Source organism: Cavia porcellus, unplaced genomic scaffold (assembly GCF_034190915.1).
Source record: "Cavia porcellus strain 051 isolate PalLab524CR breed Dunkin Hartley unplaced genomic scaffold, mCavPor4.1 scaffold_5, whole genome shotgun sequence".
NCBI classification, from domain to species: Eukaryota; Metazoa; Chordata; class Mammalia; order Rodentia; family Caviidae; genus Cavia; species Cavia porcellus.
The window spans coordinates 101,111,651-101,130,737 of NW_026947488.1; positions in this window are offsets into that span (position 1 = coordinate 101,111,651).

The window sequence follows — 19,087 nt, forward strand, 5'->3', positions numbered from 1 at the left end:
GGTTTGGATTTGGATTAGTGTTTGTCCTTAGGCTTATTGTTAGGGTTAAGTTGAGGTTTAAGGCTAGAATTTGGGTTAGGGTTAGAAGTAAGGTTTCGTGTAGGTTTAGGATTAGGGTTAGGGTTATGCTTAGAAGTTAGGGTTAGGGTTAGAGTTAGGGTTAGGTTTAGGGTTAGGTTTAGGGGATAAGTGTTAGGGACAGGGTTAGGTTTAACCTTCGGATTACAGTTAGGTTTAGGGTTACTATTAGGTTTAAGTTTAGGGTTACGGTTAGGTTTAGGGGATAGGTGTTAGGGATAGTGTTATGGTTAGGCTTTGGATTACAGTTAGGGTTAGGGTTATGATTAGTTTTAGGGATATTCTTAGGCTTAGAGTTAGTGTTAGTGTCAGTTTTTGCTTAGCGTTTAAGTTTAGGGTTAGCTTTAGGGTTAGGGTTAGGGTTAGTGTTACGCTTAGGGTTAGGGTTAGTGTTAGGGTTTGGGTTAGGGTTAAGCTTAGGGTTAGGGTTAGGGCTAGGGTTTGGATTGGGATTAAGGTTTGTCTTTAGGTTTATGGTTAGGGTTAGGTTCAGGTTTAGTGTTAGGATTAGGGTTAGGGTTAGAAGTTAAGTTTACTATTAGGGTTAGGGTTAGGGTTAGGGTTAGGTTTATGGTTAGAGGTTAGGGTTAGGGTTAGATTTAGGGTTAGATTTAGGGTTAGGGTTAGGGTTAGGTTTAGGAGATAATTGTTAGAGACAGGGTTAGGTTTAGGCTTTGCATTACAGTTAGGGTTAAGGTTACGATTAGGTTTAGGGCTAGGGTTATGGTTAGCTTTAGCGATAGGTGTTAGGGATAGTGTTATGGTTTGGCTTCGGATTACAGTTAGGGTTAGGGTTATGGTTAATTTTAGGCATATTGTGAGGGTTAGAGTTAGTGTTAGGGTTAGTTTTTTATTAGTGTTTAGGGTTAGGGTTAGCTTTAGTGTTAGGCTTAAGGTTAGTGTTACGGTTAGGGTTAGGTTTACGGTTAGGGTTAGGGTTAGGGTTAGGGTGAGGGGATAGGGGTTAGGGAGAGGGTTAGGGTTGAGCTTAGGTTTACGGTTATGGTTAAGGTTAGGGTTAGGGTTAGGGTTAGGTTTAGAGTTAGTGTTAGGGTTAGTTTTGGGTTATGGTTTAGGGTTAGGTTTAGCATTATGGTTAGGGTTAGTGTTAGAGTTACAAGTTAGGTATGGGTTAGGGTTTGGGTTAGGGTTAGGTTTAGGTTTACAGTTAGGTTAAGTATTAGTGTTAGTGGTTAGGGTTAGGGTTATAGGTTAGGGTGAGGGTTAGAGTAAGGGTTAGGGTTACGGTTCGACTTTAGGGTTAGTGTTAGTGTTAGGGTTAGGGATATGGTTAGAGGTTAGCGTTAGATTTAGGTTAGAGTTAGGGTTAGGGACAGGGTTATGGGTTAGTGTTAGGGTTAGGGTTTGTGTTTAGGATTATGGTTAGGTTTAGGCTTAGGTTTAGGTTTAGATTTGGGGTTAGGTTTAGTGTTAGGGTTAGGGTTAGGTTTAGGTATAGGGTAAGGGCTAGGATTAGGGTTAAAAGATAGGCTTAGGATTAGGGATAGGGTTATGGTTATGGTTTTGGTTAAAGGTTAGCATTACATTTAGTGTTAGGATTAGTGTTAGGGTTATGGTTAGGGTTAGGTTTAGGCTTAGAGGTTAGAGTTACGGTTAGGGTTAGTGTTGAGGCTTAGGTTTAATGTTAGGCTTAGGGTTAGAAGTTAGCTTTAGGGTTATGGTTAGTGTTAGGGTTAGGTTGAGGTTTACGGTTAGGGATAATGTCAGTGTTAGAAGATATCTTTGCGTTAGGGTTAATATAAGCGTTAGGTTTGTGTTATGGTTAAGGTTAGGGTTAGGCTTAGTTTTATGGTTATGTTTAGTGTTTGGTTAGTGTTAGGGTTAGGTTTATGGTTAGAGATAGCGTTAGGGTTACGGTTAAGGTTAAGTTTTGGGTTAGGGTTAGGGTTAGGGATACTGTTAGGGTTAGGGCTAGGGTTTAGGTTTTCATTTAGGGGTAGCGTTAGGCTTAGGTTTAGGTTTATGTTTAGGGTTAGGGTTAGGGTTACGGTTAGGGTTAGTGATAGGGTAAAGTTTAGGATTAGGTTTAGACGATAGGTTTAGGATTCCGGTTAGGGTTATTTTTAGGGTTAGGTTTAGGGTTAGAAGTTTGTGTTACTGTTAGGGTTAGGGTTAGTGTTAGTGTTAGGGTTAGGGTTAGGGTTAGGGTTAGGGTTAGAGTTGGGGCTAGGGTGAGGGTTAGAAGTTATGTTTAGGGTTAGCATTAGAGTTAGAGATTAGGCTTAGGTTTAGGGTTAGGGTTAGGTTAAGGTTTATTCTTAGGGTTAGGGCTAGGGTTGCGGTTTTGATTGGGATTAGTGTTTGTCATTAGGCTTATTGTTAGGGTTAAGTTGAGGTTTAAGGCTAGAATTTGGGTTACGGTTAGAAGTTAAGTTTCGTGTAGGGTTAGGATTAGGGTTAGGGTTATGCTTAGAGTTAGGGTTAGGGTTAGAGTTAGGGTTAGGCCTAGGGTTAGGTTTAGGGGATAAGTGTTAGGGACAGGGTTAGGTTTAACCTTCGGATTACAGTTAGGGTTAGGGTTAAGATTAGGTTTAGGGTTCAGGTTACGGTTAGGTTTAGGGGATAGGTGTTAGGGATAGTGTTATTTTTAGGCTTTGGATTACAGTTAGGGTTAGGGTTATGATTAGTTTTAGGGATATTCTTAGGCTTAGAGTTAGTGTTAGGGTCAGTTTTTATTTATCGTTTAAGTTTAGGCTTAGCTTTAGGTTTAGGGTTAGTTTTAGTGTTACGCTTAGTGTTAGGGTTAGTGTTAGGGTTTGGTTTAGGGTTAGGTTTAGGGTTAGGATTAGAGCTAGGGTTTGGATTGGGATTAAGGATTGTCTTTAGGTTTATGGTTAGGGTTAGGTTCAGGTTTAGTGTTAGGATTAGTGTTAGGGTTAGAAGTTAAGTTTAGTATTAGGATTATGGTTAGGGTTAGGGTTAGGGTTAGGGTTATGGTTATGGTTAGAGGTTAGGTTTAGGGTTAGATTTAGGGTTATGGTTAGGGTTAGGTTTAGGCTTAGAGGTTAGAGTTACGGTTAGGGTTAGTTTTGAGGCTTAGGTTTAGTGTTAGGCTTAGGGTTAGAAGTTAGCTTTAGGGTTATGCTTAGTGTTAGGGTTAGGTTGAGGTTTACGGTTAGGGATAAGGTCAGTGGTAGAAGATATCTTTGTGTTAGGGTTAATGTTAGGGTTAGGTTTGTGTTATGGTTAAGGTTAGGTTTTAGGGTTAGTTTTATGGTTATGGTAAGGGTTTCGTTAGTGTTAGGGTTAGGTTTAGGGTGAGAGATAGCGTTAGGGTTACGGTTAGGGTTAAGTTTTGGGTTAGGGTTAGGGTTAGGGATACTGTTAAGGTTAGGGCTAGGGTTTAGGTTTTCATTTAGCGGTAGCGTAAGGCTTCGGTTTAGGTTTAGGGTTAAGGTTAGGGTTACGGTTAGGGTTAGTGATAGGGTAAAGTTTAGGATTAGGTTTAGATGATAGGTTTAGGTTTAGGGTTAGGGTTATTTTTAGGGTTAGGTTTAGGGTTAGAGTTTTGTGTTACTGTTAGGGTTAGTGTTAGTGTTATTGTTAGGGTTAGGGTTAGGGTTAGAGTTGGGGCTAGGGTTAGGTTAAGGGTTAGTGTTAGGGTTACGGTTAGGGTTAGGGTTAGGCTTATGTTTAGGGGTTAGGTGTTAGGGATAGGTTTAGGGTTAGGCTTCGGGTTAAGGTTTGGATTACGGTTACGATTAGGCTAAGGCTTAGAATTATATTTAGTTTTAGGATTAGGGTTAGCATTAGGTTTAAGTTTAGTGTTAGGGTAAGGGTTATTCGTTAGTTGTTATGGTTATGGTTATTGTTAGGGTTAGGGTTACGTTGAGATTTAGAATTAAGGTTAGGGTTAGGGTTAGAAGTTAGGTTTTTGTTAGGGTTAGTATTAGGGTTAGTGTTAGAGGTTAGGTTTAGGGTTAGGTTTACGGTTAGGGTTAGGTTTAGGGTTATGTTTAGCATTAGTTGTAGATTTAGCTTTTGGAATAGTGTTTTGTTTAATGTTAGGGTTTAGGGTTAGGTTTAGGGTTATGTTTATGTTTAGCATTAGGGTTATGGTTAGGGTTAGGGTTAGGTTTAGAGTTAGGGATAGAGTAATGCTTAGGATTAGAGTTAGAGGTTATGTTTAGGATTAGTTTAGGTTATTGTTAGGTTTAGGTTTAGTGTTAGGATTATATTTAGGATTAATGTTATTATTACAGGTTAGTTTTAGGTTTAGGTTTAGGGTTAGGTATAGCGTTAGGGTTAGACAGGGTTAGGGTTAGAGGGTAGGGTTAGGGTTAGAAGTTCATGTTAGATTTAGTGTTAGGATTAGGGTTCATTTAGGGTTAGGGTTAGGCTTATAGGTTAGGGTAGTGTTAGGGTTAGAGTTGAAGCTTAGGTTTAGGGTTAGGGTTAGGTTTAGAATTTAGCTTTAGGGTTATATTTAGGGTTAGGGTTAGGTTGAGGTTTAGGCTTAGGTTTAGGGTGAGGGTTAGAAGTTAGCTTTGTGTTAGGATTAGGGTTAGTGTTAGGATTAGGGTTAAGGTTAGAGATTAGGGTTAGGGTTAGAGGTTAGGGTTAGGGTTAGGTTTAGGGTAAGGGTTAGTATTAGGTTTAGTGTTAGCGAGGGTTAGGTTTTGGGTTAGGATCTGGATTAGGGTTTTTTTTTAGGGTTATGGTTAGTTTGAGGTTTATGGTTAGGATTAGGGTTGGGGTTAGAAGTTAAGTTTAGTATTAAGGTTAGAGTTAGGGTTACGGTTACAGTTTGAGGTTAGGCTTAGGGTTAGAGTTATGGTTAGGGCTAGGGTTAGGGTTAGGGGATAGGTGTTAGGGACAGGGTTAGGTTTAGGTTTCGGATTACAGTTAGGTTTAGGGTTAGGGTTAAGGTTAGGTTTAAGGGATAGGTTTTAGGGATAGAGTTAGGTTTAGGCTTCGAATTACAGTTAGCCTTAGGGTTATGATTAGTTTTGGGGATGTTGTTATGCTTAGAGTTAGTGTTAGGGTTAGTTTTGTGTTAGGATTTAGGGTTAGGGTTAGAGTTAGGGTTAGGGTTAGGGTTAGAGTTAGGGTTAGGGTTGGGGTTAGAAGTTATGTTTAGGTTAGCGTTAGAGTTAGAGATTAGGGTTAGGTTTAGTGTTAGGGTTAGGTTTAGGTTTAGTCTTAGGGTTAGGGCTAAGGTTACGGTTTGGATTTGGATTAGTGTTTGTCCTTAGGCTTATTGTTAGGGTTAAGTTGAGGTTTAAGGCTAGAATTTGGGTTAGGGTTAGAAGTAAGGTTTCGTGTAGGTTTAGGATTAGGGTTAGGGTTATGCTTAGAAGTTAGGGTTAGGGTTAGAGTTAGGGTTAGGTTTAGGGTTAGGTTTAGGGGATAAGTGTTAGGGACAGGTTTAGGTTTAACCTTCGGATTACAGTTAGGTTTAGGGTTACTATTAGGTTTAGGTTTAGGGTTACGGTTAGGTTTAGGGGATAGGTGTTAGGGATAGTGTTATGGTTAGGCTTTGGATTACAGTTAGGGTTAGGGTTATGATTAGTTTTAGGGATATTCTTAGGCTTAGAGTTAGTGTTAGTGTCAGTTTTTGCTTAGCGTTTAAGTTTAGGGTTAGCTTTAGGGTTAGGGTTAGGGTTAGTGTTACGCTTAGGGTTAGGGTTAGTGTTAGGGTTTGGGTTAGGGTTAAGCTTAGGGTTAGGGTTAGGGCTAGGGTTTGGATTGTGATTAAGGTTTGTCTTTAGGTTTATGGTTAGGGTTAGGTTCAGGTTTAGTGTTAGGATTAGGGTTAGGGTTAGAAGTTAAGTTTACTATTAGGGTTATGGTTAGGGATAGGGTTAGGGTTAGGGTTAGGGTTAGGGTTAGGTTTATGGTTAGAGGTTAGGGTTAGGGTTAGATTTAGGGTTAGATTTAGGGTTAGGGTTAGGGTTAGGTTTAGGAGATAATTTTTAGAGACAGGGTTAGGTTTAGGCTTTCCATTACAGTTAGGGTTAAGGTTACGATTAGGTTTAGGGCTAGGGTTATGGTTAGCTTTAGCGATAGGTGTTAGGGATAGTGTTATGGTTTGGCTTCGGATTACAGTTAGGGTTAGGGTTATGGTTAATTTTAGGCATATTGTGAGGGTTAGAGTTAGTGTTAGGGTTAGTTTTTTATTAGTGTTTAGGGTTAGGGTTAGCTTTAGTGTTAGGCTTAAGGTTAGTGTTACGGTTAGGGTTAGGGTTACAGTTAGGGTTAGGGTTAGGGTTAGGGTTAGGGTGAGGGGATAGGGGTAAGGGAGAGGGTTAGGGTTGAGCTTAGGTTTATGGTTATGGTTAAGGTTAGGGTTAGGGTTAGGGTTAGGTTTAGAGTTAGTGTTAGGGTTAGTTTTGGGTTAGGGTTTAGGGTTAGGTTTAGCATTATGGTTAGGGTTAGTGTTAGAGTTACAAGTTAGGTATGGGTTAGGGTTTGGGTTAGGGTTAGGTTTAGGTTTACAGTTAGTTTAAGTATTAGTGTTAGTGGTTAGGGTTAGGGTTATAGGTTAGGGTGAGGGTTAGAGTAAGGGTTAGGGTTACGGTTCGACTTTAGGGTTAGTGTTAGTGTTAGGGTTAGGGATATGGTTAGAGGTTAGCGTTAGATTTAGGTTAGAGTTAGGATTAGGGACAGGGTTATGGGTTAGTGTTAGGGTTAGGGTTTGTGTTTAGGATTATGGTTAGGTTTAGGCTTAGGTTTAGGTTTAGATTTGGGGTTAGGTTTAGTGTTAGGGTTAGGGTTAGGTTTAGGTATAGGGTAAGGGCTAGGATTAGGGTTAAAAGATAGGCTTAGGATTAGGGATAGGGTTATGGTTATGGTTTTGGTTAGAGGTTAGCATTACATTTAGGGTTAGGATTAGTGTTAGGGTTATGGTTAGGTTTAGGCTTAGAGGTTAGAGTTACGGTTAGGGTTAGTGTTGAGGCTTAGGTTTAATGTTAGGCTTAGGGTTAGAAGTTAGCTTTAGGGTTATGGTTAGTGTTAGGGTTAGGTTGAGGTTTACGGTTAGGGATAAGGTCAGTGTTAGAAGATATTTTTGCGTTAGGGTTAATATAAGGGTTAGGTTTGTGTTATGGTTATGGTTAGGGTTAGGCTTAGTTTTATGGTTATGGTTAGTGTTTGGTTAGTGTTAGGGTTAGGTTTATGGTTAGAGATAGCGTTAGGGTTACGGTTAAGGTTAAGTTTTGGGTTAGGGTTAGGGTTAGGGACACTATTAGGGTTAGGGCTAGGGTTTAGGTTTTCATTTAGGGGTAGCATTAGGCTTAGGTTTAGGTTTATGTTTAGGGTTAGGGTTAGGGTTACGGTTAGGGTTAGTGATAGGGTAAAGTTTAGGATTAGGTTTAGACGATAGGTTTAGGATTCCGGTTAGGGTTATTTTTAGGGTTAGGTTTAGGGTTAGAATTTTGTGTTACTGTTAGGGTTAGGGTTAGTGTTAGTGTTAGGGTTAGGGTTAGGGTTAGGGTTAGGGTTAGATTTGGGGCTAGGGTGAGGGTTAGAAGTTATGTTTAGGGTTAGCATTAGAGTTAGAGATTAGGGTTAGGTTTACGGTTAGGGTTAGGTTTAGTTTTATTCTTAGGGTTAGGGCTAGGGTTACGGTTTTGATTGGGATTAGTGTTTGTCATTAGGCTTATTGTTAGGGTTAAGTTGGGGTTTAAGGCTAGAATTTGGGTTACGGTTAGAAGTTAAGTTTTGTGTATGGTTAGGATTAGGGTTAGGGTTATGCTTAGAAGTTAGGGTTAGGGTCAGAGTTAGGGTTAGGCTTAGGGTTAGGTTAGGATATAAGTGTTAGGGACAGGGTTAGGTTTAACCTTCGGATTACAGTTAGGGTTAGGGTTAAGATTAGGTTTAGGGTTCAGGTTACGGTTAGGTTTAGGGGATAGGTGTTAGGGATAGTGTTATGGTTAGGCTTTGGATTACAGTTAGGGTTAGGGTTATGATTAGTTTTAGGGATAGTTAGGCTTAGAGTTAGTGTTAGGGTCAGTTTTTATTTATCGTTTAAGTTTAGGCTTAGCTTTAGGTTTAGGGTTAGTTTTAGTGTTACGCTTAGGGTTAGGGTTAGTGTTAGGGTTTGGTTTAGGGTTAGGTTTAGGGTTAGGATTAGGGCTAGGGTTTGGATTGGGATTAAGGTTTGTCTTTAGGTTTATGGTTAGGGTTAGGTTCAGGTTTAGTGTTAGGATTAGGGTTAGGGTTAGAAGTTAAGTTTAGTATTAGGGTTAGGGTTAGGGTTAGGGTTAGGGTTAGGGTTATGGTTAGAGGTTAGGTTTAGGGTTAGATTTAGGGTTAGGGTTAGGGTTAGGTTTAGGGGATAGTTGTTAGGGACAGGGTTAGGTTTAGGCTTTGCATTACAGTTAGGGTTAAGGGTACGATTAGTTTTAGGGTTAGGGTTATGGTTAGCTTTAGCGATAGGTGTGAGTGATAGTGTTATGGTTAGGCTTCGAATTACAGTTAGGCTTAGGGTTATGGTTAATTTTAGGCATATTGTGAGGGTTACAGTTAGTGTTATTGTTAGTTTTTTGTTAGTGTTTAGGGTTAGGGTTAGCTTTAGGGTTAGGCTTAAGGTTAGTGTTACGATTAGGTTTAGGGTTAGGGTTAGGGTTAGGGGATAGGTGTTAGGGAGAGGGTTAGGGTTGGGCTTAGGTTTACGGTTATGGTTAAAGTTAGGGTTAGTGTTAGGGTTAGGTTTAGAATTAGTGTTAGGGTTAGTTTTGGGTTAGGGTTTAGGGTTAGGTTTAGCATTATGGTTAGGGTTAGTGTTAGAGTTACAAGTTAGGTATGGGTTAGGGTTTGGTTTAGGGTTAGATTTAGGTTTACAGTTAGGTTTAGTATTAGTGTTAGTGGTTAGGGTTAGGGTTATAGGTTAGGGTGAGTGTTAGAGTAAGGGTTAGGGTTACGGTTCGACTTTAGGGTTAGTGTTAGTGTTAGGGTTAGGGATATGGTTAGAGGTTAGCGTTAGATTTAGGTTAGAGTTAGGGTTAGGGACAGGGTTATGGGTTAGTGTTAGGGTTAGGGTTTGCGTTTAGGATTATGGTTAGGTTTAGGCTTAGGTTTAGGTTTAGATTTGGGGTTAGATTTAGTGTTAGGGTTAGGGTTAGGTTTAGGTATAGGGTAAGGGCTAGGAATAGGGTTAAAAGATAGGCTTAGGATTAGGGATAGGGTTATGGTTATGGTTTTGGTTAGAGGTTAGCATTACATTTAGGGTTAGGATTAGTGTTAGGGTTATGGTTAGGGTTAGGTTTAGGCTTAGAGGTTAGAGTTACGGTTAGGGTTAGTGTTGAGGCTTAGGTTTAATGTTAGGCTTAGGTTTAGAAGTTAGCTTTAAGGTTATGGTTAGTGTTAGGGTTAGGTTGAGGTTTACGGTTAGGGATAAGGTCAGTGTTAGAAGATATTTTTGCGTTAGGGTTAATATAAGGGTTAGGTTTGTGTTATGGTTAAGGTTAGGTTTAGGCTTAGTTTTATGGTTATGGTTAGTGTTTGGTTAGTGTTAGGGTTAGGTTTATGGTTAGAGATAGCGTTAGGGTTACGGTTAAGGTTAAGTTTTGGGTTAGGGTTAGGGTTAGGGATACTGTTAGGGTTAGGGCTAGGGTTTAGGTTTTCATTTAGGGGTAGCGTTAGGCTTAGGTTTAGGTTTATGTTTAGGGTTAGGGTTAGGGTTACGGTTAGGGTTAGTGATAGGGTAAAGTTTAGGATTAGGTTTAGACGATAGGTTTAGGATTCCGGTTAGGGTTATTTTTAGGGTTAGGTTTAGGGTTAGAATTTTGTGTTACTGTTAGGGTTAGGGTTAGTGTTAGTGTTAGGGTTAGGGTTAGGGTTAGGGTTAGGGTTAGAGTTGGGGCTAGGGTGAGGGTTAGAAGTTATGTTTAGGGTTAGCATTAGAGTTAGAGATTAGGGTTAGGTTTAGGGTTAGGGTTAGGTTTAGGTTTATTCTTAGGGTTAGGGCTAGGGTTACGGTTTTGATTGGGATTAGTGTTTGTCATTAGGCTTATTGTTAGTGTTAATTTGAGGTTTAAGGCTAGAATTTGGGTTACGGTTAGAAGTTAAGTTTCGTGTAGGGTTAGGATTAGGGTTAGGGTTATGCTTAGAAGTTAGGGTTAGGGTTAGAGTTAGGATTAGGCTTAGGGTTAGGTTAGGTGATAATGTTAGGGACAGGGTTAGGTTTAACCTTCGGATTACAGTTAGGGTTAGGGTTAAGATTAGATTTAGCGTTCAGGTTACGGTTAGGTTTAGGGGATAGGTGTTAGGGATAGTGTTATGGTTAGGCTTTTGATTACAGTTAGGGTTAGGGTTATGATTAGTTTTAGGGATATTGTTAGGCTTAGAGTTAGTGTTAGGGTCAGTTTTTATTTATCGTTTAAGTTTAGGCTTAGCTTTAGGTTTAGGGTTAGTTTTAGTGTTACGCTTAGGGTTAGGGTTAGTGTTGGGGTTTGGTTTAGGGTTAAGTTTAGGGTTAGGATCAGGGCTAGGTTTTGGATTGGGATTAAGGTTTGTCTTTAGGTTTATGGTTAGGGTTAGGTTCAGGTTTAGTGTTAGGATTAGGGTTAGGGTTAGAAGTTAAGTTTAGTATTAGGGTTAGGGTTAGGGTTAGGGTTAGGTTTAGGGTTATGGTTAGAGGTTAGGTTTAGGGTTAGATTTAGGGTTAGGGTTAGGGTTAGGTTTAGGGGATAGTTGTTAGGGACAGGGTTAGGTTTAGGCTTTGCATTACAGTTAGGGTTAAGGTTACGATTAGGTTTAGGGTTAGGGTTATGGTTAGCTTTAGCGATAGGTGTGAGGGATAGTGTTATGGTTAGGCTTCGGATTACAGTTAGGGTTAGGGTTATGGTTAATTTTAGGCATATTGTGAGGGTTACAGTTAGTGTTATTGTTAGTTTTTTGTTAGTGTTTAGGGTTAGGGTTAGCTTTAGGGTTATGCTTAAGGTTAGTGTTACGATTAGGTTTAGGGTTAGGGTTAGGGTTAGGGGATAGGTGTTAGGGAGAGGGTTAAGGTTGGGCTTAGGTTTACGGTTATGGTTAAAGTTAGGGTTAGTGTTAGGGTTAGGTTTAGAATTAGTGTTAGGGTTAATTTTGGGTTAGGGTTTAGGGTTAGGTTTAGCATTATGGTTAGGGTTAGTGTTAGAGTTACAAGTTAGGTATGGGTTAGGGTTTGGTTTAGGGTTAGATTTAGGTTTACAGTTAGGTTTAGTATTAGTGTTAGTGGTTAAGGTTAGGGTTATAGGTTAGGGTGAGGGTTAGAGTAAGGGTTAGGGTTACGGTTCGACTTTAGGGTTAGTGTTAGTGTTAGGTTTAGGGTTATGGTTAGAGGTTAGCGTTAGATTTAGGTTAGAGTTAGGGTTAGGGACAGGGTTCGGTTTAGTGTTAGGGTTTGGGTTAGAGTTTAGGATTATGTTTAGGTTTAGGCTTCCATTACGTTTAGATTTCGTGTTAGGTTTAGTGTTAGGGTTAGGGTTACCTTTAGGGGATAGGTGTTAGGGATCGTGTTATGGTTAGGCTTTGGATTACAGTTAGGGTTAGGGTTATGATTAGTTTTAGGGATAGTTAGGCTTAGAGTTAGTGTTAGGGTCAGTTTTTATTTATCGTTTAAGTTTAGGCTTAGCTTTAGGTTTAGGGTTAGTTTTAGTGTTACGCTTAGGGTTAGGGTTTGTGTTAGGGTTTGGTTGAGGGTTAGGTTTAGGGTTAGGATTAGAGCTAGGGTTTGGATTGGGATTAAGGTTTGTCTTTAGGTTTATGGTTAGGGTTAGGTTCAGGTTTAGTGTTAGGATTAGGGTTAGGGTTAGAAGTTAAGTTTAGTATTAGGGTTAGGGTTAGGGTTAGGGTTAGGGTTAGGGTTATGGTTAGAGGTTAGGTTTAGGGTTAGATTTAGGGTTAGGGTTAGGGTTAGGTTTAGGGGATAGTTGTTAGGGACAGGGTTAGGTTTAGGCTTTGCATTACAGTTAGGGTTAAGGTTACGATTAGGTTTAGGGTTAGAGTTATGGTTAGCTTTAGCGATAGGTGTGAGTGATAGTGTTATGGTTAGGCTTCGAATTACAGTTAGGGTTAGGGTTATGGTTAATTTTAGGCATATTGTGAGGGTTACAGTTAGTGTTGTTGTTAGTTTTTTGTTAGTGTTTAGGGTTAGGGTTAGCTTTAGGGTTAGGCTTAAGGTTAGTGTTACGATTAGGTTTAGGGTTAGGGTTAGGGTTATGGGATAGGTGTTAGGGAAAGGGTTAGGGTTGGGCTTAGGTTTACGGTTATGTTTAAAGTTAGGGTTAGTGTTAGGGTTAGGTTTAGAATTAGTGTTAGGGTTAGTTTTGGGTTAGGGTTTAGGGTTAGGTTTAGCATTATGGTTAGGGTTAGTGTTAGAGTTACAAGTTAGGTATGGGTTAGGGTTTGGGTTAGGGTTAGGTTTAGGTTTACAGTTAGGTTAAGTATTAGTGTTAGTGGTTAGGGTTAGGGTTATAGGTTAGGGTGAGGGTTAGAGTAAGGGTTAGGGTTACGGTTCGACTTTAGGGTTAGTGTTAGTGTTAGGGTTAGGGATATGGTTAGAGGTTAGCGTTAGATTTAGGTTAGAGTTAGGGTTAGGGACAGGGTTATGGGTTAGTGTTAGGGTTAGGGTTTGTGTTTAGGATTATGGTTAGGTTTAGGCTTAGGTTTAGGTTTAGATTTGGGGTTAGGTTTAGTGTTAGGGTTAGGGTTAGGTTTAGGTATAGGGTAAGGGCTAGGATTAGGGTTAAAAGATAGGCTTAGGATTAGGGATAGGGTTATGGTTATGGTTTTGGTTAGAGGTTAGCATTACATTTAGGGTTAGGATTAGTGTTAGGGTTATGGTTAGGGTTAGGTTTAGGCTTAGAGGTTAGAGTTACGGTTAGGGTTAGTGTTGAGGCTTAGGTTTAATGTTAGGCTTAGGGTTAGAAGTTAGCTTTAGGGTTATGGTTAGTGTTAGGGTTAGGTTGAGGTTTACGGTTAGGGATAAGGTCAGTGTTAGAAGATATTTTTGCGTTAGGGTTAATATAAGGGTTAGGTTTGTGTTAAGGTTAAGGTTAGGGTTAGGCTTAGTTTTATGGTTATGTTTAGTGTTTGGTTAGTGTTAGGGTTAGGTTTATGGTTAGAGATAGCGTTAGGGTTACGGTTAAGGTTAAGTTTTGGGTTAGGGTTAGGGTTAGGGATACTGTTAGGGTTAGGGCTAGGGTTTAGGTTTTCATTTAGGGGTAGCGTTAGGCTTAGGTTTAGGTTTATGTTTAGGGTTAGGGTTAGGGTTACGGTTAGGGTTAGTGATAGGGTAAAGTTTAGGATTAGGTTTAGACGATAGGTTTAGGATTCCGGTTAGGGTTATTTTTAGGGTTAGGTTTAGGGTTAGAAGTTTGTGTTACTGTTAGGGTTAGGGTTAGTGTTAGTGTTAGGGTTAGGGTTAGGGTTAGGGTTAGGGTTAGAGTTGGGGCTAGGGTGAGGGTTAGAAGTTATGTTTAGGGTTAGCATTAGAGTTAGAGATTAGGGTTAGGTTTAGGGTTAGGGTTAGGTTAAGGTTTATTCTTAGGGTTAGGGCTAGGGTTACGGTTTTGATTGGGATTAGTGTTTGTCATTAGGCTTATTGTTAGGGTTAAGTTGAGGTTTAAGGCTAGAATTTGGGTTACGGTTAGAAGTTAAGTTTCGTGTAGGGTTAGGATTAGGGTTAGGGTTATGCTTAGAAGTTAGGGTTAGGGTTAGAGTTAGGGTTAGGCTTAGGGTTAGGTTAGGTGATAAGTGTTAGGGACAGGATTAGGTTTAACCTTCGGATTACAGTTAGGGTTAGGGTTAAGATTAGGTTTAGTGTTCGGGTTAGGGCTAGAGTTATGGTTTGGATTGGGATTAGTGTTTGTCCTTAGGCTTACGGTTAGGGTTAAGTTGAGGTTTAAGGTTAGGATTAGGGTTAGGGTTAGAAGTTAAGGTCGTGTTAGCGTCAGGATTAGGGTTAGGGTTATGCTTAGAAGTTAGGGTTAGTGTTAGAGTTAGGGTTAGGGTTAGCGTTAGGTTTAGGGGATAAGTGTTAGGGACAGGGTTAGGTTTAACCTTCGGATTACAGTTAGGGTTAGGGTTACTATTAGGTTTAGGGTTAGGGTTACGGTTAGGTTTAGGGGATAGGTGTTAGGGATAGTGTTATGGTTAGGCTTTGGATTACAGTTAGGGTTAGTGTTATGATTAGTTTTAGGGTTATTCTTAGGCTTAGAGTTAGTGTTAGTGTCAGTTTTTGCTTAGTGTTTAAGGTTAGGGTTAGCTTTAGGGTTAGGGTTAGGGTTAGTGTTACGCTTAGGTTTAGGGTTAGTGTTAGGGTTTGGGTTAGGGTTAGGGTTAGGCTTAGGGTTCGGGTTTGGATTGGGATCAGGGTTTGTGTTTACGTTTATGGTTAGGGTTAGGTTCAGGTTTAGTGTTAGGATTAGGGTTAGGGTTAGAAGTTAAGTTTAGTATTATGGTTAGTGTTAGGGTTAGGTTAGGGATAGGGTTAGGGTTATGGTTAGAGGTCAGGGTTAGTTTTAGATTTAGGGTTAGGGTTAGGGTTAGGTTTAGGGGATACTTGTTAGGGACAGGTTTAGGTTTAGGCTTTGCATTACAGTTAGGGTTAAGGTTACGATTAGGTTTAGGGTTAGGGTTATGGTTATCTTTAGGGATAGGTGTTTAGGATAGTGTTATGGTTAGGCTTCGGATTACAGTTAGGGTTAGGGTTATGATTAATTTTAGGCATATTGTGAGGGTTAGAGTTAGTGTTAGGGTTAGTTTTTGGTTAGTGTTTAGGGTTAGGGTTAGCTTTAGGGTTAGGGTTAAGGTTACTGTTTCGGTTTGGGTTAGGGTTAGGGTTAGGTTTAGGGGATAGGTGTTACGGAGCGGGTTAGGGTTGGGCTTAAGTTTACGGTTAGATTTAGGGTTAGGGTTAGGGTTAGAGTTAGTGTTATGGTTAGTGTTAGGGTTAGGGTTAGGGTTAGGGTTAGGGTTGGGGTTATGGTTAGAGGTTAGCGTTAGATTTAGGTTAGAGTTAGGGTTAGGGACAGGGTTCGGGTCAGTGTTAGGGTTAGGGTTAGGGTTTAGGATTATGGTTAGGTTTAGGCTTAGGTTTAGGTTTAGATTTGGGGTTAGGTTTAGTGTTAGGGTTAGGGTTAGCTTTAGATATAGGGTATGGGCTAGGATTAGGGTTAAAGGACAGCCTTAGGGTTAGGGATAGTGTTATGTTTATGGTTTTGGTTAGAGTTTCACGTTACATTTAGGGTTAGGATTAGCGTTAGGGTTATGGTTAGGGTTAGGTTTAGGCTTAGAGGTTGTAGTTACGGTTAGGGTTAGTGTTGAGGCTTAGGTTTAGTGTTAGGCTTAGGGTTAGAATTTAGCTTTAGGGTTATGGTTAGTGTTAGGGTTAGGTTGAGGTTTCCGGTTAGGGATAAGATCAGTGTTAGAAGATATCTTTGCGTTAGGGTTAATGTTAGGGTTAGGTTTGTGTTATGGTTAAGGTTAGGGTTAGGGTTAGTTTTATGGTTATGGTTAGGGTTTGGTTAGTGTTAGGGTTAAGTTTAGGGTTAGAGATAGCGTTAGGGTTATAGTTAGGGTTAAGTTTTGGGTTAGGGTTAGGGTTAGGGATACTGTTAAGGTTAGGGTTAGGGTTTAGTTTTCAGTTAGCGGGAGCGTTAGATTTTCTGTTTAGGTTTAAGTTTAGGGTTAGGGGTAGGGTTTCGGTTAGGGTTTAGTGATAGGGTAAAGGTTAGGATTAGGTTTAGACGATAGGTTTAGGTTTAGGGTTAGGGTTATTTTTAGCGTTAGGGTTAGGGTTACAGTTTTGTGTTACTCTTAGTGTTAGGGTTAGTGTTAGTGTTAGGGTTAGGATTAGGGTTAGAGTTGGGGATAGGGTTAGGTTAAGGGTTAGTGTTAGGGTTACGGTTAGGGTTAGGGTTAGGGTTATGTTTAGGGGTTAGGTGTTAGGGAAAGGGTTAGTGTTAGGCTTCGTGTTATGGTTCGGATTACAGTTACGATTAGGATAAGGCTTAGAGTTAGGTTTAGTTTTAGGATTAGGGTTACGTTAGGTTTAGGTTTAGGGTTAGGGTTAGGGTTAGCGTTAGGGTAAGGGTTATTGGTGAGGTGTCATGGTTATGGTTATGGCTAGGGTTAGGGTTACGTTGAGATTTATAATTAAGATTAGGGTTAGGGTTAGAAGTTAATTTTTTGTTAGGCTTAGTATTAGGGTTAGGGTTAGATGTTAGGTTTAGGGTTAGGGTGACGGTTAGAGTTAAGTTTAGGGTTAGGTTTAGCTTTAGTTGTAGATTTAGGGTTTGGAATAGTGTTAAGCTTAGTGTTAGGGTTTAGGGTTGCGTTTAGTGTTAAGTTTTGGGTTATGTTTATGTTTAGGATTAGGGTTATGGTTATGGTTATGGTTAGGGTTAGGTTTAGGGTTAGGGATAGAGTAAGGCTTACGGTTAGAGTTAGAGGGTATGTTTAGGATTAATTTAGGTTATTGTTATGTTTAGGGTTAGGGTTAGGATTATATTTAGGATTAATGTTAGGATTAGAGGTTAGTTTTAGGTTTTGGTTTAGGGTTAGGTTTAGGGTTAGGGTTAGACAGGGGTAGGGTTAGACGGTAGGGTTAGGGTTAGAAGTTAGTGTTAGATTTAGTGTTAGGATTAGGGTTCCTTTATGGTTAGGGTTAGGCTTAGGAATTAGGGTAGTGTTAGGGTTAGTGTTGAAGCTTAGGTTTAGGGTTAGGGTTAGGTTTAGAAGTTAGCTTTAGGGTTATATTTAGGGTTAGGGTTAGGTTGAGGTTTAGAGTTAGGGTTAGGGTGAGGGTTAGAAGTTAGCTTTGTGTTAGGATTAGGGTTACGGTTAGGGTTAGGGTTAGGGTTAGAGATTAGGGTTAGGGTTAGAGGTTAGGGTTAGGGTTAGGGTTAGGTTTAGGGTTAGGGTTAGGGTTAGGGTTAGGTTTAGTGTTAGGGAGTGTTAGGTTTTGGGTTAGGATCTGGATTAGGGTTTGTCTTTAGGATTATGGTTAGTTTGAGGTTTATGGTTAGGATTAGGGTTAGGGTTAGAAGTTAAGTTTAGTATTAAGGTTAGAGTTAGGGTTAGGGTTACAGTTTGATGTTAGGCTTAGGGTTAGAGTTATGGTTAGGGTTAGGGTTAGGGGATAGGTTTTAGGGACAAGGTTAGGTTTAGGTTTCCGATTACAGTTAGGGATAGGGATACCATTAGGTTTAGGTTTAGGGTTAAGGTTAGGTTTAGGGGATAGGTTTTAGGGATAGGGTTAGGTTTAGGCTTCGAATTACAGTTAGTGTTAGGGTTATGATTAGTTTTGGTGATGTTGTTAGGCTTAGAGTTAGTGTTAGTGTTAGTTTTGTGTTAGGATTTAGGGTTAAGGTTAGCGTTAGGGTTAGGGTTAGAGTTAGGGTTTGGTTTAGGGTTAGAAGTAATGTTTAGTGTTAGCGTTAGAGTTAGAGATTAGGGTAAGGTTGAGGGTTAGGTTTAGGGTTAGGTTTAGTGTTAGGGTTAGGGCTAGGTGTTAGGGTTTGGATTGGGATTAGTGTTTGTCCTTAGGCTTACGGTTCGGGTTAAGTTGAGGTTTAAGGTTAGGATTAGGGTTACGGTTAGAAGTTATGTTTCGTGTTAGGATTAGGATTAGGGTTAGGGTTAGGGATGGGTTAGGGTTAGGGTTAGGTTTAGGGGATAAGTGTTAGGGACAAGGTTAGGTTTAACCTTCGGATTACAGTTAGGGTTAGGGTTACGATTAGGTTTAGCGTTAGGGTTACGGTTAGGTTTAGGGGATAGTTGTAGGGGATAGTGTTATGGTTAGGCTTTGGATTACAGTTAGGGTTAGGGTTATGATTAGTTTTAGAGATATTCTTAGGCTTAGAGTTAGTGTTAGGGGCAGTTTTTGGTTAGCGTTTAAGGTTAGGGTTAGCTTTAGGGTTAGGGTTAGGGTTAGTGTTACGCTTAGGGTTAGGGATAGTGTTAGGGTTTGGGTTAGGGTTAGGGTTAGGGTTAGGGTCACGGTTAGGGTTTGGATGGGGATTAGGGTTTGTCTTTAGGTTTATGGTTAGTGTTAGGTTCAGCTTAATGTTAGGATTAGGGTTAGGGTTAGAAGTTAAGTTTAGTATTAGGGTTAGGGTTAGGGTTATGGTTAGAGGTTAGGGTTAGGGTTAGAGTTAGGGTTAGGGTTATGGTTAGGTTTAGGGCATAGCTGTTAGGGACAGGGTTAGGGTTGGGCTTAGGTTTACGGTTAGGGTTAGGGTTAGGGTTAGAGTTAGTGTTAGGGTTAGTTTTGGGTTAGGGTTTAGGGTTAGGTTTAGCATTATCGTTAGGGTTAGTGTTAGAGTTACCAGTTAGGTATTGGTTAGGGTTTGGGTTAGGTTTAGGTTTAGGTTTACAGTTAGGTTTTGTAGTAGGGTTAGTGGTTAGAGTTAGGGTTATAGGTTAGGGTGAGGGTTAGAGTAAGTGATAGGTTTACGGTTCGACTTTATGGTTAGTGTTAGTGTTAGGGTTAGGGTTATGGTTAGAGGTTAGCATTAGATTTAGGTTAGAGTTCGGGTTAGGGACAGGGTTCGGGTTAGTGTTAGTGTTAGGGTTAGTGTTTAGGATTATGGTTAGGTTTAGGCTTAGGGTTAGGTTTAGATTTGGGGTTAGGTTTAGTGTTAGTGTTAGGGTTAGGTTTAGGTATAGGGTAAGGGCTAGGATTAGGGTTAAGAGATAGGCTTAGGGTTAGGGATAGAGTTATGGTTATGGTTTTGGTTAGAGGTTAGCATTACTTTTAGGGTTAGGATTAGGGTTAGGGTTATGGTTAGGGTTAGGTTTAGGCTTAGAGGTTAGAGTTACGGTTAGGGTTAGTGTTGAGGCTTAGGTTTAGTGTTAGGCTTAGGGTTAGAAGTTAGCTTTAGAGTTATGGTTAGTGTTAGGGTTAGGTTGAGGTTTACGGTTAGGGATGAGGTCAGTGTTAGAAGATATCTTTGCGTAAGGGTTAATGTTAGGGTTAGGTTTGTGTTATGGTCAAGGTTACGGTTAGGGTTAGTTTTATGGTTATGGTTAGGGTTTGGTTAGTGTTAGGGTTAGG